At 42.5% G+C, this 13,737-nt stretch overlaps 1 protein-coding gene across 4 annotated transcripts in view; it reads right to left on the bottom strand.

Annotated features, from left to right (window-relative positions):
- SEMA5B (semaphorin 5B) overlaps window positions 1-13,399 on the bottom strand; it is a 269,546-nt gene extending 256,147 nt beyond the window's left edge. For 3 of the 4 annotated variants that reach the window (XM_039554919.1, XM_039554921.1, XM_039554922.1), the window contains exon 1: window positions 13,314-13,399. The gene's annotated coding sequence lies outside the window, so the exon portion shown is untranslated. The remainder of the gene's footprint in view (window positions 1-13,313) is intronic. The other variant, XM_039554920.1, reaches the window with a different exon arrangement.
- Between the last annotated feature and the right edge of the window lie 338 nt (window positions 13,400-13,737).

Below are 13,737 nucleotides of genomic sequence, written 5' to 3'. Positions count from 1 at the left end.
CTTTAAACTCTGGTTAATTAACTCAGCAAGAGAAAGTCAGAGCTCAAAATCTACCCTCCCCTATCAGAAACTCCTTACCCTGCAGTTAAGAAACATGAAGATGCTGACAACTCTTAAACACTCCTCCCACAGGAAATATATTTCTCCCATAACTTCTGGGGAATTACTCCTATACAGTCTCAACATAAAAAATCCTGGGAAACAGTGACACCCACATATACACACACCTTCCCAGAGGCAAGCACAGAGACACTGAGGACAGGCACATGGCTTTGCTGTTGTACTGTTCACATAGAGCTTCCAACCTCCTAGATGAGCTGTGCAGTGAAGACAAGGATATGCATCTGGGACTAAATTGTTCTGTTCAGGCACAGCAAGTCCAGGAAACTGGACCCCTGCACTCCTCTCTCAGCTCTGCCACTAACTGCACACCCTGCTCATAAGCCACTGAACCCTAGCAGCCAAATCTGACAATGACATGCCTTGCTGGAGAGGCACGGTTCTGAGATCCCTAGTGTCTCTAGCTCTCCATGACTTCCATCTGCTTTGAGCTTTTAGGACCCCTGAGACCAGAAATGCACTACCAGACATCCAAAATTAGAGGCTGTACATCATTAGCCTGTAGGAAAAGCTGTGTCCTCGGCTGTTCTACACAAGCAGAATACAACCATATACATTTTAGTACAGATATCTGTATTAATACAACATGGGGATGTTGCATGTGGGCCCTAGTCTCTCTCTTTCCATTTCACTTTATCCTTCCCTAAAATGGAAATAAATAATACCAACAAAACATGGAAAAGCACTTTGTAATCCCCAAATGAAGGGTTCTGTAGGTGTGAAGTATTCATAAGATGTATTTATTTTCAAACTGCAAAAAAGCTGGTTGCTGTGTTTCCTGGCTGTGTTTAGGAGACCTCTCTGCTGTGCACATCTGAAGCACACATCAGGGAAAGAAACGCTGTGATAATCGACTCCAAATCCCACAATCTATTTGTTCTAGTAATTAAAGAAATATTTACTCAGGAAGCAGGTTTACACAGGATGAATAGTTTCTAAGAACAAATATTATTTAATTATGTGGAAGTGCAAGAAACACACTACATATTAAGTAGATTAATTTATGCTTTCTAAAAATACAGACAAAATTGGTGCTTGGCTATTAATTTTCTATGTTGGAGAAAAGAAATTGTAAGGAAGTGTTCACAGAGTTGCCTGCTTTAGAAGCTTATTTGAGTGTGATCTGTACTTTTTCAGGAAGAACCAGAATAAGTCCTCTGCATAAGATAACTTCATTTACTCACCACATTTTACAAATAAATTGTATTCTGAATTGTCAGAATTGTTCATTTAATGACACTGTGGATATAAAAACTTTATTTTTTAACACTTACCATAAGTATTCATAATATATCCTACAAGAGCATTCGGCCTTGCTTTATCAGAAAAAATAACTTCCCAGAATGTACAGAGACTATTTCAAGGCCCTGCTTTAACATAAAGAACCCATCATATTTCTGGTATCAAACACAAAAAAATGTTTGTGGCTGCAGGACTGTCTTTCACTGCCTCCCTCTATAAGCTTAGACAAGAGATTTGACTTCTCTTTGTCTCATCTTCCTCCCTGTTCACTTAATTTGTTCACTTAGGACTTGTAAAGGACAATGCAATGGGTGTGTTATATTACAGCTGGATACTGTAATAATATAATACTATATTACACAAAACAACAATGATGACTTTTTTTGTAAATTCTTCCTGTCCTCTGCATGTGCTACTAAATATAGTGGAGCAAGACAGTTCTAATTGGTTCTTGTCTTTGTTCTTATGGCTGCCTTTCATTTTCTGCACAAGCTTCCTCTCTTTTCAACATCCTTGAAAACCAAGAATAATTTGCTGGCATCCCACTACAGTTCAATGTGCTGTTACCACCTGGTCTTATCCCAGCCAGAAAGATGACTTTTCACATTTGGTCCTGTGTTTGCTAGTAAGCAGAAGACTTCAATTCTCAAAGATACAGACTTAAGCCTACAAGTAAGATTTTTAGCAGTCTTGATGAAATGGAATATCACTAGTCTTGTGTGTGAAAATTCAGAAATTAATATATTTTAAGGGCATTTCCAGGTCCTACCATGGTTTAGCTACTGTTGAGTTCAGCTGAGCATGTGTTCAGCTGAATGATGGAGGTTTGGTTGATGCTATTTGAGCTGGGGGAATGGACTAGGCAATGTGTTACAGTCTCTCCTATGAAAGTCTGGCCACCAATATATTAAATTAGTGTCTGACTTTATCAGATGCAGCTCTGTATTTCAATATAATCTTTAAATCTTAGCCTTTCAAAAATACCAAACAGAAATTTAGAAGGATATGGGAGAAAGGAAACACAACCTTTGAACCCCTCTGTGAAATGGAGGGGCCAGCAAAATAAAAAGAGCTTTGTAGTACTTTGGAAATTAAGAGCAGACCATTTCTATCAAATAAATGCTGTTGTAGCTGAAACAACACAGATTGCAGACACATTTGCAGATTTCTGTTTTACAGAGAAGAAGAAGTTTTTGGTGAAAGATCTTCCTACATCAGTCTGCTTTGAAGTGCTTCCTACAATCATGATAATCTGTTCCAGAAACTGGTCGTAATAGAAAACACCATTTCAATGCAGTCTACAAAGCACATTTCTAAAAAAGCTTTCAGTTACACCTTAATTGTAAATATGCCACCCAGCCACTCCTTCACTGGGGAGAGTTGGCTGTGGTAAGACTCATTTTTCCTGATCTCCTGCCTTCTAATCATGTCTATCAAGTCTTTGTGACTGACAGACATGTTAGCTCTGCTATTCAAAACAAATAAGAGATGCCTAAATTATACAGCATTTTAAAGAGGCACTGTCAGGTTGAAAACATGGGGCCATCTCCTGCAGCTCTGACTCAGGTAGTACGCCAATTTCGAAACCAAATATTCATTGGATAAGAACTGCGAAACGGGAACTTTTTGGGGGTTTTTTTAAGATGAAAACTCCAATTTTAACTTGCATAAATTGAACTCTTCCTACCGATGTCTCTTGTTGCAGTGCCAGGCTCCTGTCTCTTCGACAAATATTTTAGACCATTAGAACTACATGTATCAGATTATTTCCAATTTTTTATACTATTAATTTAAACCCATTTCTATCAGGTAGAAATCTGCCATGGAAATAATCCCAGTGGCTCAAGGCTGTTACGATAACTTCACTGAAGCACTTCAGTAGTTCATTTGGTCTATTTGTGGAGAAAAGTCTTACTCAACTCACGTAAAATCTTTAGAAGTTTTTTTTCCTTCCTCAGTTGAATCAGCTTGGGAAAGGAAAAAAAAAAGCAAGCCTCATTATTTTACTTCTGTTTCTAATCAATTACTTCTGCATCTTATGCTTAAACATGTGGAAGCCTGAAATTCAGCAGAAATAGAGATCATGTGGTTTCACGTTTTTTTTAAATTAAAACTAAAAATGCTTCTCTTGGTGCTGGGTTTTGCAACGGCATAATCTTGCAGACCTCATTTTGGAGAGTGCCTCTGGACCAATACCATTCCTATGCAATCTGGTTTCATAGGTACAAACTTGTCTGATTTTTTGGGCTCATATTACAGTCCTTAGTCAAGCACAACTGGAACTCTTCACTGAGGCTGCACTCGTCTATCTGTGAGTAGAATTGGGCTCTTGAACTTTTCATGGACATTCAAGCCCTCTGAGAACTTTGTAAATGGATAGCAGAGTAGGCTGCCAGAAAACAAAGCGTTTTCATTAAATGATAACATCTTTCCAAACTAAAACCAGAAACTGTACTACTTATGGGATGATTTGAGTCCTCTCAAACCACAAGGATCACAGTTAAGGTTAGTCCAGCCAAACCCTATACTAGTATAACTTTTGCAAATAATTTAACTGTTTGCCTTGTGTTAGCAATCAAGAACTCAGGCCAGTAAGCTCTCACCCACAGGTCATTTTACTGAAATTAGTAACACCTTCATGAATTTGTACAGATTGCAAAAGTGAGTTTGATTCTGCAAGCTCAGATCTTACACTTGCAAGAATGGAATGTCTTCGTCACTAGAAATTCTACCTGAACTCTGCCCTCAGTTAGTTTAAAGTGTCTCTTTTCTCCTTGCCTGCATCATAGTGCTCCTGAATGAGAGTCTGGTTATGCCCAGGCAAAGTGCAAACAGATGTTTTTGACATTTCCCTGCAGAGTTCCCTTGATACAATACTGCTCTCATTTACAAGCAGTGCTGCTGCTGCAGTTCCCACCCAGCTCCAAGCCATCCTCCTCTGCCAGTCAAAACCTGCTGTTGCCTTTTACCACTGCAGCTACTCCAGTTCTTCATCAGGCTTGTAACACACCAGGCTCCTCATGCCAAGGGCTTCCTATACTGCTATCCCTTTTTTCTGCCTTCCAGCTTTACAGTCCTTATCTCCTGCTGTCTATCTGCTAGGTTCTGCTCTACAACCTCTGCTGTTCCAGCTCTACCAAACCTTTGTAGCTGTCAGTACTACTGTCTTCTTTGGCCAGTAGCATGCTTAGGAACTTCAGAGAAGAGCCATCAAGAAATAATGGTTGAAAAAACATTGGAAAATCCAGTATCATACTGAAATATCACAGAAAAATGAAGAGATGACTTGACTGCAGTTTATGAGTACTTCCACAGCAAGAAAATGTGATGCTCTCCTCTTTGGATAAGAGCATAACAGGACCAAGAACCTAGCAACTAAGAGGCAACATAATCACAAGAGTTGCTGAATTTTAAACACTTAACCAAGAACTGCACGATGTTCTCTTCCTTCTTGAATATTTAAATCAAAATTGGATGTTTGTTTAGAATGGTTGACCAGCTTGAACATGAATCACCTCAGGGAAGTTCTGTGCCTTCAGGGAAGGCAGAAAAAATGACTGGAAGCACCTTTCTGGAGTCTACCACCACGAGGAGGAACCAGATGGGGAAGAATCCCAGGAATCAAAAGTAAAATGCAAGCTAAAGGGTAAAATGCTAAAAACCCTGTTCACATGTGTTCTCTCACAGGTCAGTGTGAGTACTCCATTTGAGTAAAGACCAAATGACCAAAGACTGCTTGCCCAAAGCACATCATCCTCAAATCTACCCATGAGTTTTCAATGAAAAATTCCATTTAGACTTGTCAGCCTTGATGTGCTTTGTTTTGATGAAACCAGGAATGAAATATAGCACTGGCAGTAATCTTATCCAATCATCTTAACTAATTTAGCATTTTGGATGCCTTGGCTTATGAATTTTGCAGAGAAATTTTTGGCAAAAAAGGACGGCATTGTAACTTCAGCCTTCTTAAAATTAACTCACACCAGCTATTCTCAGTAGTGCCATCATTATCTGTGAAACTGTGCTCAAATGAAGAATCAATAAATAAATATGAAGAAGAAATTTAGGGGAAAAATGAAGTGCTATTAGCATTCCAGGAGTATAATAAACTCATAATTCTCTGAGGCAAAACAGTGAAGCCTGGATTTGCAAAGCTACCATAGACAAGGAGGTGTGCAAAACTCATTCCAAATATAAGCTGGTTTAATATTTCAAAGACTCATTAGAGGGAACACATAGCATTAGCAAAATCATGTTTTGTATTCCTGATGTACAGTCCTAGGCAAATACAGAAAGTATATAGTAAATTACTCTCTTGGGAACAATTTCTGTTGGTTAAGGGGGGAAATGTTAAATTTTAAAGATGTTAATCACTTGTTTTTGTTTTATTTCAACCTGTATAGATGCATGTCTGGTATGCATATGAAAATGCAAAATAGAGGATTAATCCCTGGTTCATCTTGAAAATGTTGGGATCAATAGTGCACACGCAAGCAGGGCACTTATTTTCTCAAACTGTAGTCACACTAACTTACACTGAACTGTTTAGATGAGTAAGGGATTTGCATGATCAAGTTACCTACTGGCAATGTCTGGCATGGAGATAAATGCGTAGTCTTGTAAGGCACGAGTTTAGGGCTTTGATACAGGAAAGCAACAAGATGAAACATTTCATTCATAGGATTTAATTACACATATAGAATTAAGTATTTGAGTAAGTGTTTTCAGGGCTTGTAACCTTGTCTCTGCCACTAACACACTCTGACCTTGAGCAAGTCACATAAGACCAGCTTTTCACAGACCTCAAAGTTAAATTTGTACAGATTTCAGTCGCTGTCAACTCTACCTGGCACCCATCTGCATCATTATTCATGATATCTTTACCAGATGAGTACAAAATTCTCCAGGCCACAGTCCTTTTATGCCTCACTTTCTGTCCCTGATGATTATTACTTCTGACTACTGAGCATGGACATTAAAATGGAAATAAGGCTAAGTTGTACTATTATATCACTTGATTATCCTCACGAAGCAGGAACTGTGAAATTTTTCATATTATGTGTAACTTCACCTCATCCTTTGTCAGTATTGGAACAGCACATGGTTACAGTGCATATTCCTATTTTGCTCATGTTGAGTAAGTATTTATCTTTATCCTACCACAAGCCACTAATGATATTCCTCCGCCTGTTGTCTTGTATTTTAAGTAGGTGGTTACAAGCTACAATTACAACTAAAAGCTAAGCTCTCTTAGACTGGAAGAGCACATCGGACACAGGCAGAAACTAAGTCTCAGCTTTGTGTTTCTAATGAAATTGCCCTTCATATATGGAGTGGATCCAAAAAAAAGGTCAGAGAGTGAAATATTAAGTGTTTTATAAATATAGACTGATTGCCCTGTCCAAACCATGTGTCGGAAAATCTCCTTCTGGCAGACAATCATCTTCAGTTGGGAAGAGAGAGCAGAGAAAGGAACGTGAGGCAGGGCAGGGGGATCTGTAATCACTCTAACAAACTTCTGAGACCTAGCCAGTTTTTCCTTCCATGTGACATATATATACAGGCTCCAAAAGCATCTCTTTCTGCATTCTTGAATTTACTATATTACCCTGTCAAACTGAGTTTTCCAGAGTAAACTTCTTACCCTTTCCTTTTTTGCTTTATTTTTTGCCCCTAATCTTTGATATGCTGTAAAACAGCACCACAGGAGATAAATAAGCAACCTTTAGTTGAAACAGCAGGCTAAACAACTTCCACGTGGCCAAGCAACACAGCAAAGCAATTAAACCTGCCCAACAGGCCATCCGTAGTCAGACTCCTCTTTCCTTAAGAGGCGGGCCCCAAAGTATTCCCAGGTTTAGTTCCTAATCCTACCGCTGGGTCGTGCAGATGGTTCCACAGCACCCACTCAAAACCCCTTTGAAGTTACTATGAATCCACACAGCTGGGTAAGCTTGTTGTCCCTGATTCTGCTGCAAGAATGAGGATGCGGCCAAGCTCTCATGGAAGTTTGTTTCCTGCCCTTTGAGCAGACAGGCAGGATCTGCTTCTTTCCCAAAAAACTAGTCATAACTGTCACAGCCATATTTTGGAACCACCAATTTGATCTCTGAGTCAGGACACTTTCCTACCACATAAGAAATTTTCATTCTGTTATCCTTTCAAATAAAATTGAAGCTATTTTTTTCATTTTCACTCTACATCAGTAACCTGCACAAGGTTTACACAAGGTTTGCACTTGAAATGAAAAATACTGCTTTTAAAATGACAAACACTGAACACAGGACATTTGTTACCACTAAAAAAAAGCGCTCTCTGTCTGTGGAGAAGCATAATTCATTCACTGATACATGCACCCACATTTTCTCCAGGGAGTTTCACAAATTCACATGCACTCCCAGCACTAAATTTTGCATTTCAATCTAGGCATTAGCTATAAAAGATGTGTAAAATCTTATGTAGTCAGACAGAAGCTGTTCCCTATTGGCTACATAATAAGCACCTTAGGTGGCTCCAGGGTATAAAATTATTCCAAAAGGGGTGTGGAAAAAATTACACTGCATAAATTGATTCCAGATCCACCTGTTCCAGGTGCCAGCAAATATATTTTGTTAAAGCCATCTGCTTGTCTTAAAAGCTAACAGTTTTTGAAGACTATGGCACAAACAATCTGCAAAATATACAAACTTCAGAAGTCACAAACCCTTAAACTGCAAATGGCTTTTAGATCATCTATGCAGGACTTAGCTGGACTGCAGATGGCATCTCTGCTTAATATCTGAGACTATCCAGCATCAGAGTATGTCCTCCATAGCACAGACGGTTCAAGGCTACTGGAGGATCCATTCAGCATCACCAGATCCTCCCGTGATATTCCCAGTTACAGAGTGGGTTTGCCTCATGGGTCTGAAGTTATGATGAAGCTTTTGAGTGCAGCACAATATTTGGCAGAAATAAAACTGATGATTGTGGTTCTTCTCTGCAGGTTGCTACATCCTGGCTGCCATGTGTTGCTGCACCATGGATAAAGTCAAACCTTTGAAACTGGCCCTCTGCAATTTATTTGACTTGCAGCAACAGCCTAATAGGGAGTATGTTATCTAGACTAACAAGCCCATAAGCATTTTGCCTGCTCAACAAAGCCACAGGGGTCAGACACTGCTACAGTTTGTGTTTATCAGGGTCTGGTCGTGCTGGGTGCTGTTTCCCGGAGACATGTTAACAACAATGAAGAACATGCAGCACCTTGTAAGATCAAGCTCCTTCACAGCAGCTTCTGGGAAGAAAATATTCTGTGCTCTCTCCACAAATGACCCCTTTCTGAACACCAATGAAATTACACATATGATTTATAAACACCCAAGGTGTTCACAATTGATTTGGAGATTAAAACTAGTAATCAGCATGTTTGCTTATTGTCTCATTTAGAGCTCACTAAGAAGCAAATAAAGACACACCAGTCCTTAACCAGCACAGTGCTTTGGTATCTGTTTAATTACAAGCACATGAATAGCCCTGCCACCAATTCAGAGTCATACTTTGTAACTTGGTAACATCCTTCACATGCAAATTACCTCTCCAAGTTATTACATTCGGAAACAAAACAAACCCGCTTGGTTTGTAGATACATTTTTGATAACAGTAATGCTTCTGGAGTATTACTACTGATATACTCATCTTCGGAAAATCACTTTGAGTGATTTTTTGTGGACCTTAAAAAATTGTGCTTTATATGAGTTCTGAAGCAGAGGTAACTTTGGGAGTTGCGGCGCTGTAGTCAAGGAGACCCTGCGTGCTGAAAGTCACAGTTGTGCTGTCAGAGCTCTGCTGCACTTTGCTCACATGGTTTGAGCCTGGGGTAAGAAATAACTGCTGTCATGCAGTATTTTTTTTTTTTTTTGGACAACAATGAGAAGAGCGGTGAAATAAATACTGAGGTTAACTGTGCTTGAAGAATAATCTCCAGCAAGCAAAGCACTGTCCACACAAGTTTCAGGCTCAAAGAGCTGTCACAGTCTCACACTCAGCTCCCACTGAAACTAATGGAAATTGCCACCATGGACAGAGATGGGATAAGTCGTGATACTGGGCACACTGGACAAGTCAGCAGTCTAAAAACAAGAGAAACAATCCCTGCAATAAAACTATCTGACATACTGCCTTCAGCGAGTTGACTTTTGTTTCCTTGAGTAACAGAACAATAACAAAGAGCTGTTGACTTGATCCTCAGAAGCAACAACACTCAGACACAGCCCATTTCAAGGCACAGCAGGAATAGTGCAATATGCCATGGTTTGTCTCCTGGACTAAATCACAAGGACCCAGCCCAAAATTGTGGCAGTTCACCTTCACAGTATTCAGTCCATAAAAGGAAAGTTCATCACTTAAGACTGACTTTGCGATCTCAGTGTGATTTGGTACTTACACAGCCACTACACAATGAACACCAATGAATTTTACCCCTAGAGAACCATTCTGAATTGCCTCCACCACTCTCTGCAGGTAATTAAATTTCCTTTTTTCAGTTTTATACTAGAAATGATCTCATGGGCATGATCTCCAGCAAGGCAAATCCAGTTGAAAACTTCACACTGGACTGCGCCTAAACTCTGAATCTCGGCACTACCCCAGCAGTGGAACACCTTCACATTACAATGACTGACTCCCTACTCCTCAGCACATCCCCTCTCCTGGGACTGGTCTGCCCCTGATGCTGCAGCTCTTCTCATGAAGGCAGTGGGCAACAGTTAGGAGACCTGACAAAGCTGGAGTCCAGTGCATGGCTTTCCAATGACAGACCCTCAGTTAAATTGCCCATGGCTCCCAGTAAAAAATGAACTAAGAAATGCTAATCTAATAATCCAGGCATATAGATAAATGAAAGGTGAAAAGGCTTTTAAATGCATTCTAAAACCAATATTTTATGATGGATCAATATATTTCTCTAGGCTGTAAACAAACGAGTTCTCAAAGAAAGTTAAATTTAGAGAAGAAAATGTTGGTTTTCTTACTACAGAAAACAGTGACGACAATTCCTTGGAGGGCATTTATACCAACAGCAATCCAAAGATAGGGCTTCATCATGCTTTCCCTAAAATCAGTACAGTAAAAACAGGGTAAGGTTACTTCTGTTAGCCTACTAAAGGTGAACAAAACTAGCTTTGCAATCATACAGCATTGTCCTTAATTTCCAATCGTTCACCAGCATATGGAAGTGATGCAACCACAAAGTAAAACAATTACAGCTTTGATCTTGCATCTTTTAGACAGTCAATTAACCTCTCTGATGTCTTTACAAGGAACCACCTGAATATGGGCTACCGGATAACACCTTAAATTCCCAGATCCCAGTTGATAGAGCACGAACCAGCCAGCGCTCGAGACAAGGAGGCGGCAGCGGCGGATCGCTCCCTGACACTGTTGGATACTGCCCCCTTTTGCCGAACAGCAAGGCAACAGCCCCGGCTGCACACTGAAACTTTGCCCGGCATCTATTTGTTTTCAGGAAGATATATTCACGTAGATGGTCTTATTTAACCCTAGTATGTCTGTTCGCATGATTATTCATCCTGACTAAAATAGAAATCTATTGTTCGAGCTATGTTTAATATCAGAGTGAGCCTGCTCTCCAGGAACTTTCCCTCCAACAGGGCCCTATCATGTCTCACCCCAAGTCGAGCAGCACTTTTACAACTGACTACAAGGTAAGAGGAAAAGAGTTTATAGTCTGGGGCTATGGTCACCCAGGTCAGCTGTCAGCCTGGAGAATAAAGGCAATCACAGTGGACGACCAAAGCCATTTTGTCTGGGAACTTTTTCATCTTACTGCAAAGCAACTAAAATTCCACTGCACCACTTGTATCAAGCTTCTGTTGGGCTACCCACATTCCTACTGAACCCATCCCCATGCCATCACTTCCAGTCAATGTGAACTGATCAAGGCCAGCTTGCTAAAAGTTATTTTCTATGCAGAACCTCGTCCCCCGCACCTCTCTGTTCAAGCCTTTTGTCCTCTGGGGTTGTGCTTTTTCACTTGCTGGAGTTTGGACATTTTCTGTTCCCTGGTTGCCCCAGCTTTTTGCAGGAAGAGAGGGAGGTCACAGAGGGCAGCCACTGCCAATTCCATCAGCCTAACAGGCTGGGGGATGAACAAAGCAAATATCTGTATTCTGAAGGGTGGGATCTCTCTCTCCCCCATGACTTCAGGATTAGCATGTCCCTGGCAGGGGAGGACAAAAACTTGGCCTCTTTAAGGAAAGAAAGCAAGATCGAGAGAAAAACAGAACAACTTGCCTAGACTTCACTGAAAATGCAAGAGGCATAACATAAAACACAGAGATTCCCTACTATTGCCTAATGCAGCGTCTACTTATCATCCAATCCAATCAGAAAAGTTTTAGTGCAAAAGGAGAAAAAAATGAAAGATATGGTTGATTCAAGCATCTGTTTAAAAACTAAATCTCTGTTAAAAATCTGGTTAAATATCAGCAGGATTTTTCTTATCACTGCCACTTTCTCTGCAGTTACGACCAGTTTTCTGCCTTGGGTGTGTACAAATCAGATGTATAACCAAAAGAGTACTTCTCTGTATGAGTAGTTTGTTCCAGCTACCCTTACTCCTCCTCCTTGCCTTTGCTCACCTGGGATCTCTACTGATCTCAAGTAGCAGAAAGAATCAAAGCCCATTATAACTTCTAGCTTAGTTGGTTTCTATTTTGTTCACAGTGCAGTCAGCTTGGGGTCTTAGCCTACCACTGAACCCATCCAGAGGCAAAGACATCAAACCTCTTGCAGCTCAGACTATAATTTATGAGAAGAAGTATTTTCTGTAATGAGAGTGAACACTTGCACAACAAAAAACGGAACTTTACTACGATTCCTAACCAATATATATCCATACATAAATAGTTTGAAGAAAAAAGAAATGGGAAAAAAGAAGTGTAAACCCCAAGCAGAAATAGATAAATAAGTTAGGGAAAAAAACCCCAACAAAACAGGACCTGGCATCTACCATGTTTGGAGACCTTTTCTAAAGACAGGAAATTATCTATGAGTCTAAACTGAGCCAACAGAGGACAGTGAACCTTTAGGACATAGATACTCCTCGATATTTGTGCTCCACCTAAAAGCCCATAAAGAGACAGGTTCAGGACCGACTTGGCAAGCACACCTTTTGTTTCCGCTGAGGCGTAACAGTAAGCGTGCTCCTGGGCAGCATCGGGAGCAGATGGTAGTGTTGGAAAATACAGGTCTCCAACTTTGGTGTGAATATTGGAGCTGGGTCGACAAAGGTTGTTTCTGGAAATCCTACCCTCCCATACACTCCCCATAAGTTTCTAACAATGCGAGGAGCTAAGGAGCAGCACAAGGCTCTCTGCTTCCCTCTCCCTCTCCCCTTCGCTTTTGATCTCCATCAGGACGTGAGCTGAAATTTAATGGACCACCCCTACCACAAAGACAAATTACCATCTGAAAACCAAAAATCATTAATATCCCTTCGTCTAGGCTATCCGGCTTCCCACCACTGCACCCCTTCGCTCCCGCCACAGCCCCCCTCAGCGGGTTTAGGAAGAGCTGGGAAGGTGGCGGGGAGAGGAGGAAAAAAACCCACCTCCACTGCCACCTCCGAGCTAGCGTGCTCTCCAGCGCTGCCGGACTGCGAACACAGCTACAAAAAAAATAGCCCCTTTGCCTCCCCGGCGGGCAGGAGGACGGCGCTCCGAGCGCCGGGCACAAACACACCCCCACGCCGCGCAGGCTGCCCCCGGCCCTCCATCACCGGGTGCTGCGCCGGGGGCGTTGGAGACGCGCAGCAGCCCGGGGGTTCCCAACTCCCCGGATCCCCTTCCCAGCGCCGCCCGCTCGCCCCGACCCCGCCAAGTTGGGAAGTTTGCGCGCCCCCCGGCCCGTCCCGCCGCCCGCCCCCCGGGCCGCCGCCGCGCTGCGCTTACAGGGTGGCCGCCGGGCTCCCGGTGCGGGGCTCACCGGCACATCGCGCTCCGGCTGCCGCAGGAGCGGGGGCAGCCGCGGCGCGGCTGGGCTCGGCTCGGCGGGGCTGGGCTCGGCGCGGCGCGGCTGGGCTCGGCTGGGCTCGGCTGGGCTCGGGGCGAGCACGGGAGCGGAGCGGCGGGTCTGCCCAGCCCGGCGCTCAGGGAGTGCCGCCTCGGGCCATGCGAGCGGCGGCGGGCAGCGGCCCCGCGGTGCGGCCGGACTTGGGACCGAAGTCCTCCCGGGCGCTCCGCTGTCTCTTCCAGGCGGCTCCTATCAGCACGGCTTCAACTCTTTCCATCGGAGACCGAGGGGAGGAGGAGAAGGAGGCGGAGGAGGAGGAGGTAGGGAAGGAGGAGGGAGCTAGGGGCTGGCAGCCCCAACTCG

Source organism: Corvus cornix, chromosome 7 (genome assembly GCF_000738735.6).
Source record: "Corvus cornix cornix isolate S_Up_H32 chromosome 7, ASM73873v5, whole genome shotgun sequence".
Classification (NCBI taxonomy): Eukaryota; Metazoa; Chordata; class Aves; order Passeriformes; family Corvidae; genus Corvus; species Corvus cornix.
The sequence above is the reverse complement of the archived record's forward strand: the minus strand, read 5'-3'. Positions and strand labels throughout refer to the sequence as shown.